Below are 12,939 nucleotides of genomic sequence, written 5' to 3' on the forward strand. Positions count from 1 at the left end.
TTCTTGGTTTCTATCCAAATATCCTCAGATACCTGGCCTCCCTAAGCCTTCAGTTGGAAAGAGTAGGCATTTTACAAAAATATATGAGCTACAGTGCTATGAAGTTTCATTCATTCATCCATCCATTCATTCATTCATTCATTCTGCCATGTTTTCATTAATTCAATGCCGCTATTAATCATCCTCTATGTACCAGACACTCGGAAGCTCTGAGAGCCCATAAAGCTGACAACATGCAATTATTCAAAACACACGATGAGCACCTGCTTCTTAGCAGTCTTCTCTCCATCCACAGGTTACCAATGATAGGACGGTATCCTTTACAAATTATGTAAGCTATCCTATCCTAACAAGCACATCAGACACAATCAGAAGGAAACAATCTCCAGCTGTTTTCCCTACAAAGAATACATATGTAGATTTTGCCATCAAACTCCTAACTACATGAATGAAAACCTCTATTTTCCTCGGGAAAGATTTTCTAAACCACTTACTGAGTCAACTTTGGATGCAGTCACAGCATATTGCAAATCAAGAAGAGAAGGTTTCAGATCAGAATAACCTTAGGGCAAGTAAGAAGGTAAAAAAAAAAAAGATATTTCTGAAATTATCCAATGGATATTCAAAGAAACTGGCTACAATTAAACCTCACCTCCAACAGGGCCATGCTGAAAACCACAGACTATAGGTCCCACTTTAGTTTAACAGACCTGCAAGGTAGCTGATGTTTTGACATTAATTGAAAAGAACCTTGTATTTGCTAGAGTTGAAATTTCTGAGACTGTCAATGCACTTACTGAAAATTCATTTGAGAATCCCCTTCTGATGTCTGTTTAACCTGAGTTTCAAACCCCCAGGAAAATCATGATCTCTTCATCTATGTCTTATAGAGCAGGAGGCAAGACACTTAATAAACTGAACAAGACTTTAGAAAGATGGAAGTCTTAAATTTGAATTCAATCCATGGCTTCTTTGCTACAGACGCTCTTTTTCCTGGAGAAACCTCAGGCTGTTACAAATGAGAAGCAGAGGTGGGATAGCCTACCCTATCACATACAAATGTTTCCTATCTGAGGGCTGCAGCTGATTGATTTGTTTCTCCTAAGGCAGACCAAGAGGAGTATCTCTCCATGAAGACAATTGGATGTAAAGTAGTGGCAGGTCAGAATGATGACAACAACAATGAAGCAATAGTACCAATTAGCAGAAGAAACAATTAATATAAAATAAATGAGTGATTCCAAAGGCTTTCACTTTTGTAATAATTGGCTAAACATTACAGGAGAGGGGTTCTTAAATTTAGGGGCCATCATGAGACAAGGTTTTGTCTAACTCATGATCATTACTGTCACAGTCCCTCAAACCCCGACACAGACGAGTCACTTCATGCATGCACGCAGTCATTCATTCACTCATTGTGTTCTTGGATGTTGTTGTCCTTATTGTCATGAAGAATGGTATTGTTGCATGACTGCTACCTTTTAATGCTGAGAAGGCAATGGGTTTTGTAGCTGTCCTTCAAATGCAAGAATACAGGCAGATACTAAAATAAGCCTTTAAAACAATGGGGCTGAAATCAGCCTATTTTGCTTCCCATAGTTCTGTTGACAAAATAAATCTATGTAGTGATTTCAGGTCAGATATTTTGGCTTTACAAAATTACATGGAAATGGAAATGCTCACCAAAAATTCGATTGAGCCAGCGGCCTACAAACAACCCATAAAATGTGGTATCTGTAAACAACATGTGAACACGAACATTTACTGCCCCAGCTCTGCTATATGAAGACTGTAAAACTGTCCTTCATTCTATACCGTCAAGGTCAAAAGAATAAATCAAATCCAAATAAATTTTTTTTCTAAAATCCATATGCACCAAGAAACTCTAAAAGTCCCTGGGGTAAAAAGAACTCTTTCTAGTCTGGCTTTGTATTTCCTCTCTGTTCCTAACTGTTCAGAAACATACCCAAGTGATTCAGTATCATCACAGGCTACTCACCTCCACATCTTTCCCTTTCAAATAGTTTATACTGTGAAATCACAAAGGCACTGATTGTCATTCTCAAAAGACAGAATCACTCTACTATCACATCAAAAGCATTTGAATAGTTCCTCTAGTTATGGAGAAGGTTAAAGCTAAAATGTTGAAACTGTTGCATTATTATTTTGAAATGAAATAGCAAGCCACATGAGACAGCTCAATTGGCACAGAATTGTGCATGCTTGGAAAACTAAAGACAAATGCCTAGACTATGCTCAGTATCTCTTATATTTGATTTATGTTTATTTTCCATGTGCAAGTCTCCATATGTTCTAGTTTTCCATTAAGAAACAATGGGGGTTCCTTCTGAAGCTAATTGAACACCTGTGAATTCCCATAGGCTGTAACTGGGGACAGTAATATGTTTGATTAAGTGACTGCCTTAAATTTCAAACGTACTAAGTTCAACTTCTGTGTTGGGATTCTATTTTCATGAGAAGTTTATTTTAATTTTAGTGATTATATGCAATGGACAGAATTACAGTAGCTAACAGGTGTACGATTTCAATTTTCTGATAATAGAAGTAGGAAAAGTTCCTCAACTTTGAGCTTCTGAAATTCACATATCACCACAAGGGCAGAACAACCAAGCAATACTTAAAGATTAAAACATCGTCTGTCCTAGACTTCTTCGTATGTCCCTCAGACTCCGAGCACCTTGTCTGCATGGATTATACGTAAAATATAGCATATTCCCTTTTCTGGACTCATCTTCCAGCTAAGTAAGAGCTGTACTGTTTTCCTCAAGCTTCTAACAAATTCCAACGACTGGCTTCTAGAATAAACTCCCAAGTAAGACAGGCCACTGTGATCCTCTTTTTCTGAAGATATGGATTACCTTGTGGGTACCATGAAAACTCTATCGATTTTTCTCCAGGTAATTCAGCACCAAGCCAGGCTGTATTGGCTGCTACGGAGGAACTTTCTCTTAAGGAATTTACACAATTGCGGTAAAATACCAATGTTTCCAACAGCACAACTCTCCCAAGGGAGCACTCATTTGTTTAGGATTTCTTTATGAAATGAGACTAAAAGAATAGCTGTCTGAGGGGGGGGTTTCTCGGCCTTTTAATCTACTGCCCCTTCTGCAAAACGAATCTTCACTCCATATCTAGTTTTGCAATTAATTCACTCAGACTTAGCAATAAATTAGAGCTTCGTGCTGTGAGTATATGCATTCTTCACCTTACACACATCCCCTCCACCTGGAGCCCGTTTCTTCTCCCACTTCCCTTTGTGAACCATTGTCTCAGAAAGTCAAACCTAGAGAGAAATCTGCAAGCTGCCATCTAAGGAGTTTTTTATCAACATAATCTAAGCTGACGATATAGGTCCCCAAAATGACTAATAAAACCACAAAATACAGACTCGTGAGAAAGTGTTAAAAAGCATTCTAGCTAAGGTACAGTCCTGATCTTTTAAGGTAAACCATATAAAGCTAATCTTCTGAGAAAATTCATTCCACGGATCTTGGCAAGACGTCTTTCTTTCCTCTGTCTCGTTTCTTGTTCAAATGTCACATCGTCAAAGAGGCCTGAATACAGCGTCACACGTAATGCATCCCCTGACCACATGGCTCACCATGCCTGGGTTTTTCCTCCTAGCACTCATTAGCGTCTAACTTTATATTATGAAAGTACTTGTTTTCTGATTATTTCTCTCTTCTGGTAGAATGCAAGCCCCATGCGGGCTTGGTCTGTTATATTCGTGTCTATTCCCCAGCACATAGAAGAGCAGTACTTGGTAGTCACTCAATAAACGTGTATTAAAGGAGTAAATGAATATGTGTGTCCTGAATTCCAGATGTAAAGTCACTCAAACACAAAGGGAGGAAAATAAAGCAAGATGAAAGGTCCTAACACAGGACTTCTTCCCTAAAAAACAAATACCATCACAAGGCTTAAGCCTTAAAACCTAGAGAAGTAAATTCAATTAGACCTGGCAGCTTCTAAAAGATACATATAGATACATATTATATGTATCTATACATATATAATATATATGTATTATAATTATATATTATAATTATAATTTTATATAATATATTATCATATTTTTCCACAAGGATGGAAATCCATAGTTTCCAAACCACTAACATCATTTTAAATTGTGTAATTATTCTAGAAACAATACTTAAAGCATATGAATAAGCTCATTGCCAACAATTAACACTCAGGAACTTAGAGCCTCTTGCTCAAAGTATGCATCTGGGCCAGTTTTGTCACATTGATTATTACATTGATTGTAGGCTTTTAGGAAAAGAAAAGTGGGAATCTGGGAATGATGCCTCCTTAACGCCAGGGACAAGTCTAGCGCAATCCCCAGCTGTCAAAGTTTTGAGAGTAAAGGCCCTGGGGTCATTCTCTGTAGCAAACTTGCTGAGGCTTTCAGGCTTACAGGTATGAGTGCCAGCGATGAATCTCCCTTGGCTAATCAGAAGCTTCCTGTCAGAAGGTATGCCCTCTGACAGGGTCCCCTGAATAGCACACCCCAGAGTTCTCCTGGACCAGAGAACCCATTAGTCTCCCAACTCCATGGATCCTTGTATGAGCACTTCCAGCTTTTATCGTTGGCCGAGAATATTATCAGGACAGATATGGATAGAAGCTTTTGTCCCTTTTATTTGCTCTCTCCTATGCAAAACTTGGGATGCCAGTGCACTTCATATGCTCCTGTACATGTCACTGTTACCCAGAGCCTCAGGGTCACCGAGCAAATAAAATCATCAGCGTCAATTGTAGGTTATTTCTCAGTCTCTGGTTTGAGGCATCATAAAAGAGACATCTTTTCATAGTGTTATTGAAATATTCCAAAAGAAGCATATCCTGTCCCAGCCCTTTTGAAGAACTTTTCTTACCCCCTCCCCATTTATGTCTCACACTGAACACTCAATTTGCGCACAGTCCTACAATTGTGTTGTCTTGTGGTTATTCTTGTCCTAATTTTTCTTCATCAGTCAGTCAGGTTAACCTTTACCGAGAGTCTTATCTCATCTGGAGTGCTCTTCCATCATTCCCCAAGTGCTGTCTTCTCTAATATTTCCACTTTTATCACTTAATTTTATTATTTGGTGTTAAATGTAACCCTGCCTGCCAATACCTGGTAAGTCGTTCCTCTGATGACCGCCTCTCACACCACGCCTCAAGCAGAGCATGGCAGGCAGCCCCCCTGGAGACTGCCTGGGGCCTCACTTGCAGAACATTCCACCTGTAGGCCACTCACCCCTTCATATCCTGCAGGGGCGCTAATGGTATGGGGCAGTGGAACCTTTAACTGCTGCAGCCTAAGTAGGGGCAGCCCTCAATCCCCCAGAACAAATCCTTGAGAAAAGGAGCCACTGACTAATTTTTTATGAAGGAGAAGGAGCGTGGTGTGAAACGAGCAGTGGAGGCAGTTTCACCTACGAGTAACCTGCTTCCATTGTTTAATTAAAAATACACATTTTTACAGGCTCCATAAATGAGATGGCTATACAGGCACAATAAAATCTTCATGAAAAGATTCTAATTATACAGCAGAATCACTGGGGATTTCTACAGGCAGAATGAATGCATCTGCATCTTTCCAGTACTGTAGAGGCAAAATTGGCTTCTTGCTTTACAGTATCCCTTCGCATTCTTTGTTACCTGAGCAGCGAAAGCCAAGCCTGCCTGCTGTATAAGCATCCATCCTTGTTTCCAAGTCTCTTGTTTTACAGTCCAGAAGAGCATCATTAATGAAATAAAACACCATTCACACAAAGAAGGCGAAGCAGCAACAAGCATGTGGCAAATGACTCCTGACAAACAGACAAATCATTAATCACTGATTACCAACAAGGTACAATTATCTGGAGCAGTGCAATGATTATAAGTCATGCCGATGAGCAAGGCTTTTTTTTTTTTTCTTGACCCCTGAGCAAGTACACAAAGGCACATGGGGAGGGGAGGAGAAAAAGCATATTTAACATGATTTCCCTCCATCTGCCCATCACGGCATTTCCAACTGTCACGCCTCGTCGGTGCTCAGGGGAACAGCTTCATGGAAGCGATGCAAGGTTTCTAAATAATACATCAAAACTGGGCTCATCGTTTACCTTCATCATTATTTCTCGGTGTCACCTAGCTGGAATCCTATTTTCATGTTCATTTCAAATTTCCATAGCCGTCCCGGGCTGCAAGGTACAGGGGAATAAAGAACCCTTTGAGAGAGTGTGAATGTCATGAGCAAAGAATTGTTTGGGATCAACAGGCAAACAAAGAACCGTGGTGAAAATTGCAGGTGGAAAGAAGGATGCTCATTACTCCCTGACACAAAAAATGTATGTCTTTCCTGTCTGTGCGCCTATGTGGTCCATAGGGACCTGGAGACCATTGGTTGAGTGTGACACCGTGTTCTGTCATAGCTGAAGAGAAATGGCTGTAATATGGGAACCACACAGGGAACGGCATCTGATAGATGGAAATGAAAAATCCTATGAAAGAACCATTGGAAAGCCAAGCCCCATCCGTTATGCCATTGAGCATCATTTGCATGCCAAACCCTGTATTAGTCTTTTACAACAGTTATTTTTAACTATGTCATGAAATATTTACTTGACAAAAAAAAAATCATTTGACTATCTTTGGAACAAAGTTCTTGATAAATCATGGAAATCACACCGTTCCTCTTATATATGGCATTTTCTTGACAATAGTCATAGTATCAGGAAGTTGGGAATCTAATGAAATGCTCAAAATAATAATTTTCATTCTTTTTAACATATGAAATACTTTCAAGTAATTGTGTTTTCTCATCAGGAAATCTGGCGTATAATCAAAATAATGATTTATTTCCCACAAAGATTTACTTTAGCACTCTATAATGCTCAACTTGTTTTCTGCTAAATGAGCTTAAATAACATTTATCAATATTAATCCTCACTTGGATGTAGGGAAGAGAAAATGAGAAAAATCAGCCATTCTTTGACACATCTAATATTTTGTTAATCATTCCTTTTTGCTTTTCTTAGAAAACATCACACACTCTGGCTCTGACGGTTGCATAAATCCAACAATTAATTTTGACCAACATTAACTGAAAAGGGTACAAAATCCCTCAATAACAAAATTATAGTAAAAACTGAGCTGGAGTCATTTGAAAATTTCCACATTTTTAAGCTGTTTCTCCATCAGAACAACCCTTTACTCTCTGTAACATTGAAACCAGAAGCAATGTCCTAGAAAAGTCTTCAAAAAAGTAAAGGAATTTTGCTAGTCTAAGTAAATCTCAGTTTTGGTGGCTTTCACCCTCTTATCCTCTCAAATACTTCATGTCTTTGATGCCTAGAGTCCTTCAGGGTACAAACACGCCAGTTTCAACCTACCAAAAACACCAGCACTTCTGCTCTTGCTCAGCCATCCAAACGTCTAGCTTTGATGGCTCACCTAGTTAAGTTCAGCTAAAACTAAATTGGAAATCCAAATTTAAGTACCAGGCTACTCCATCTGAATTTACTATTCCAAGTTAGAGTAAGATCAGTAGATAATTACTTCCTGTGATGACCCGGTATTTTAATATTATTATACACTAGACTATAATTTCCTCAGTGGAGATCATGTCTTGCAAAGTTATAAAGCAAATGCATGTATCATTTCATTAACATAATGCAAAACTACATTATGCATGCCAGACTCTAAGGTCTGTAGGAACCCTAAGGGGTAAATGCATATATTAAGATTCTTTTTTTGTCCCCCTCCCCCATTTTTCTGAGGGCAAATGGGAATTTCCAGAGCCTTGAGGAAAACATCTCATCAATATTTCCTGAATTGATTTATGTTGGATTGATTCATGTTTAGTTCAGATGGGTCAAAGACGGAGTCAGACACAGTCTGGATTGAAAACCTGGTGTTGGTTACCCTGTGTGCCATCTAGGAAGCTCTCCCACCTTCTGTATACCTCATTTTCACTTCTGTAAAATCTGCCCAATCCCAGAGTTGAGTCTGTTTAGCAGGTGTGATGATAAAATGACATCACTAGCAAACTGTACAGGGAGAGAGGCCTGGTCACCAAACGTGGCCTCCAGTTCCTGGTCCATGGGACACACGGACTTTTATCTTAAATGGGATATTATTATATCTAGCTGTTACTATGCTGCATAAATGTACTTCATGCTAATCTTGCTCTGACATTTTCCTTTAAAAACAAGAATCTCTCTGCCTTATCACGTATCATAAAGATAAATACTGCAACATCACAAAAAATAAGTGATAATGTTTAAGAGGCTTCAAATTTCATCACGAACATAATCAAATAGTATTTGAAGCGGTTTTAGGTTCGCATAATTTCCCCTACTGAGGGCGTACTAAGTTTTCTATGAAATACTGCATCCGTCTAGACAAATAATAAAAAGCAGACACTGCATTTTCCACATCTATCGAGTGGATCGAAGCAGACAGTTTAGTATCTTGCCTAAAGCCACATAGCTAGTTAGAGCTAGATCCAGTATTAAAACCCAGGCCACCTGACCCTTGATGTCTCGCTCTCAACCATTATCCTTCCTGGTTACGTTTATTTGTCACGATGTCTCAGACACTGCCATCTAAAAATGTCTTGTTGTAAATTAACTATAAATCCATCTGGTCCCAGTTGCTGCAAAGAGAATTAGAGAACCTTCAGACATATGATATCATGAAACATCATTCCCAGGGGGGAAAAAATGCAACTTTTCCGATAAAAGTTGCATTAAAATTCTGAGAAGTTTTTAATTATCCAGTCTCTTTGGAAAATTTTAAACACAAAAATAAATTTGCACACATAGTAACATAAACGTATCATTATGGCTCAACAATAAGAAACAATCTTGAGGAGGAAAATAGTTGCTGACATCAGAAAAAATATCAAATTTAAAACCTACTATTATCGTAATCAGTACTAATAGTTGTGTTATGAAAAATATTCTCTTTCCAGTTCTTCCAAGGAAAAATGGAAATGTCAGAAAGGTAGCTAGCTTTGATTAGGGGAAAGTTTTTTTTTTTAAGCCATGGAAATATGAGGTCACTATGTCAGCAGCCACCAAATGTGGAGGATTTCCTTCTCCTGACTTAGTTCTCTGTTAATCCAGGGCATATAGATCAACTCACTTTACTGTCATATTAAAATTAAAATTTTAAACTCACCTAGAAGAAAAAACTCAAATTTGTATTTCCCCTGGAAACATAATTTAGGCCCTTTCACATACACATGGCATTTCAGGTGAGCACAGATTTCTCAGTGGTGTTGGGATGACTGGATGTGATATAACAGTTATTAGAAAGAGAGAGTAGCAGAGAGTGAAAGCCAGGGAGCCTCTAGGATTTTTTTTTTTAATTGTCATTTTTACTTCAAAGTAAACTCTGGTTTTTAACAATACTGTGAAATAAAGAGACAAAATGAAATGCCTGAGCTTGGTCTGGTTCCCTGCTCAAGGAGACAGAAAGTACACACATTGTGCATATACTCTTTTACACATTCAACTGTCATATCTATGTACACAAGAAAATCATTTTTGTATCAAAGTGCCTGGAAAAGATTTGAGGCAGCCTTTAGCATCAATTCTATATAACTGTGGTATTTTTACTTACTTTTTAATTTAAATTTGATTTAATTAACATATAGTGTATTATTAGTTTCAGGGGTAGAATTTAGAGATTCAACAGTTGCATATAACACCCAGTGCTCATTACATCACATGCCGCCCTTAATGCCTGCCACCTAGTTACCCCATTCCCCCACCCACCTCCCCTCCAGTGACCCTCAGTCTGTTTCCTATGATTTAGAGTCTCTTATGGTTTGTCTTCCTCTTTGATTTTGCCTTGTTTTATTTTTTCCTCTCTTTCCCTATGTTCTCAGTCTTGTTTCTTAAATTCTACATATGAATGAAATAATATTATATTTGTCTTTCTCTGAGTGACTTACTTTGCTTAATCTAATACCTTCTAGTTTCATCCACATCATTACAAACGGCAAAATTTCATCCTTTTTGATGGATGAGTAATATTCCATTGCATAGCTATAATCTTCTTTATCCATTCATCTGTCAGTGGACATCTGGGCTCCTTCTATATTTTGGCTATTATGGATATTGCTGCTATAAACATTGGGTTGCAGATGTCCCTTTGAATCCCTATATTTGTATCATTTGGATAAATACCTAGTAGTGCAACTGCTGGGTTGTAGAGTAGCTCTATTTTTAACTTTTTGAAGAACCTCTATCCTGTTTTCCAGGGTGGCTATATATTCCAGTCTGCATTCCCACCAACAGTGTAAGAGGGTTCCCCTTTCTCCACATCCTCACCAAAGTCCATTGTTTCCTGAATTAGGACCATGGCATTTTAGTAGGCTCATTCTTATTTAGATATAGCAAGACCAGCAGTAGGCAACTGCCATTGCAAAGATCATTTTGAGAATGATGTCAGCAAGATGGCAGAGAAGAGGACACAAGTCTTTGTCCTCTACAGAAACTAACAATGAGACAGCTATCCACAATGAAAATAGCCCTAGGAGTGTTCCAGAGTCCAATTAAGAAGCTGTAACAACACAAGTATAGCCAAAAAAACCCCAAACAACAAAAAAACAATGGAGAATGGCTGCACACAAGGTATTGCTGTGTGTGTGTGTGTGTGTGTGTAAATGTCACACTGTACACCTTACATATATGTGATTTTTACTTATTAATTACATCTAATAAAACCTATGGGGAAAAAAGAGATAAAAAAGAGAGGGGGCACATGTCATGTCAGAAGGGGCTACACAGGGAATTAAGGGAGGCACAGAAGGGGCTGTGGGGAAACATCTTCACTGTGGTTTCCTTGGGAAGGAATATGTAAGGCAGTGAACAGGCTCAGGGTCAGCCTGGGGACATGGTCTGTCCCTCTGTGCTGGTGCCTGGCCCCAGAATGATTATAGCCAAGTTATGAGCCAGGAGGTGGGGGCCTGGTAAGGGAAGTAGGTTGGGGAAGAGTTGGCTAAAAAGGGTAATGCCCGGCCTCTACCCAGGGCCTCAAGCATGGGTCAAGAGCATTTAAAAAACCATATCACACATGGTTTAACGAATTCAAGAACAGGCAGTCTAATTCACTGCGGTCCCTGAGAACACCAGAAATACCTTTAAAAACGGAGAGAAAAGTATTTTAGCAACCAGCCTATAGATTCCCTCTTAACTCACACCAAATATGGCAACTTCCCACCTCTTCCCAAAACTCATATGCTCTGATGAGCTATGAATGCCATTGAATTTCTTTTCTGTTTTGCTGAAGGTTTCACTAGACACATGATAAAAATTTATATTTAATCAACACTTCTGCAATGAACATTTTACAATATAAGAAAATTCAGTCATCCTAACAGGATGGTATTAAAATAATAGTGATGTTTTGTTATTGACTTCCATGGGTCACATGCTGTGCTGGGTGCCTTAGAAACATCAGATCTAATCCATTATTGTCTCCATTTTACAGATAAGGAACTAGCACTCAGAGATGTCAAGCGGCATAATCACTGCTCCTCAGCGGCCACGAATCAGAACTGGGATTCAAAACTGGATGTACCTGGCTCCAAGGTAATTCACTTCTAATTACACCAAATTATCTCTCAGTTCTGCTTAATGACCTCAGAACACTTGCCTGAATACATGGCTACCTGAATGGGTCCACACAGAAAGGTTTTTGGTTTTCTGTTTGTTTCTGCTTTCACATTTTCAGCAATTTTATCCCTTGAAGATTTTAAAGCAATTAATCACCATTTTACAGATAAATCAATTTAATCCTAAAGAGAAAATAGAGATGTAGTCTATCTCCATAGTAATAAGTCAGCTCAGCTCAAAATTTAAATCAGGGTTTTTTTGCTTTGTGCAAATACATCTTAGATTTGTACACTAGGGACTCTGGACATGACCCAGACCAACAAGGAGGCTACTCTGCTGAAGTGGATGGATAAGTAATAGGCCATTCAATCTTTCTAACTCCCTGGAGAGTGAGGGCTGGAAGTTAAGCACTTTGCTCTTGGGTATCTGCGTACCTAATGAGCAACAGGCCTCCCTGGGTGCACAACCCGTGTGCTTTCCACTAAGCTGGCATGCATTCAGAAAAAGGAAATTCTTTTGAATACCAGCAATGCCTAATTATCCCAAATTTGAGTTTTAACTGGGTCAAACTGTAGATTAACAAATGTAATTTGAGAGACAGATCCCCTTCTGGCAGTGCAACAAGATGTTCTCCAGGGGACAGAGGAAGATGCCCACCCCCACCCAGTTCTCCCAAGGTCATCCAAGATCACCAGGCTAGATTACTCCCTCCCCAGAGAATTGAGCTGTGCCATCACATCCACCAGAGAGTGAAGAGGTATGGCCAATGGAATGGCTGCACTCCCAACAGACTAACCTCGTACATTCCAGGCACCTTTTGCTTTGAGGGTGCCAACATACCCTCAAGATGTGTTGAGTTTAGAGAGCCAAGAACTCAAGAAGATAAACTATGAGAAGGATGGGGTAGTGGAGTGGAGGGGGAGTGAAAACAAAACAGAAGCTTATGGTATGTTTTTGTATTTCTCAAAAGAGAAGGCAGTATGAATGCTTCCATATCAGAGGGCTATCAGGATCCATGTGCCTCTTATGTGCTAATATTTGTAAATAAAAGCATACATAAATTTTAGCGTATTTTCCTAAAAAATTTATCCGTACCTTAAAGTAGGTATTAAACTGTCCATGTGGCTATTTTATCAATATTTTAGAGCCAATGGTTAAAATATTTAACTTACAAATTATTTTTTGACAAAATAAGAGGATGGAAAATTTCAATAGATGGGTAGAAAAAGCACAGAGAAAATAAAAACTGAAAGCTAATAACTTGGAAAAGCATTTCAATTATTAACAGATATTGTTCTCTCCACAAGCATCATATTTT

At 38.8% G+C, this 12,939-nt stretch overlaps 1 long non-coding RNA gene across 5 annotated transcripts in view; it reads left to right on the top strand.

The window, feature by feature from the left end:
- Positions 1 to 12,939, top strand: part of LOC140630344 (uncharacterized) — a 94,802-nt gene that overhangs the window by 8,918 nt on the left and 72,945 nt on the right. For all 5 annotated transcript variants that reach the window (XR_012028108.1, XR_012028110.1, XR_012028109.1 and 2 more), the window contains exon 3: positions 11,497 to 11,597. This is a non-coding gene — a long non-coding RNA (uncharacterized lncRNA). The remainder of the gene's footprint in view (positions 1 to 11,496; positions 11,598 to 12,939) is intronic.

Source organism: Canis lupus, chromosome 1 (assembly GCF_048164855.1).
Source record: "Canis lupus baileyi chromosome 1, mCanLup2.hap1, whole genome shotgun sequence".
Classification (NCBI taxonomy): Eukaryota; Metazoa; Chordata; class Mammalia; order Carnivora; family Canidae; genus Canis; species Canis lupus.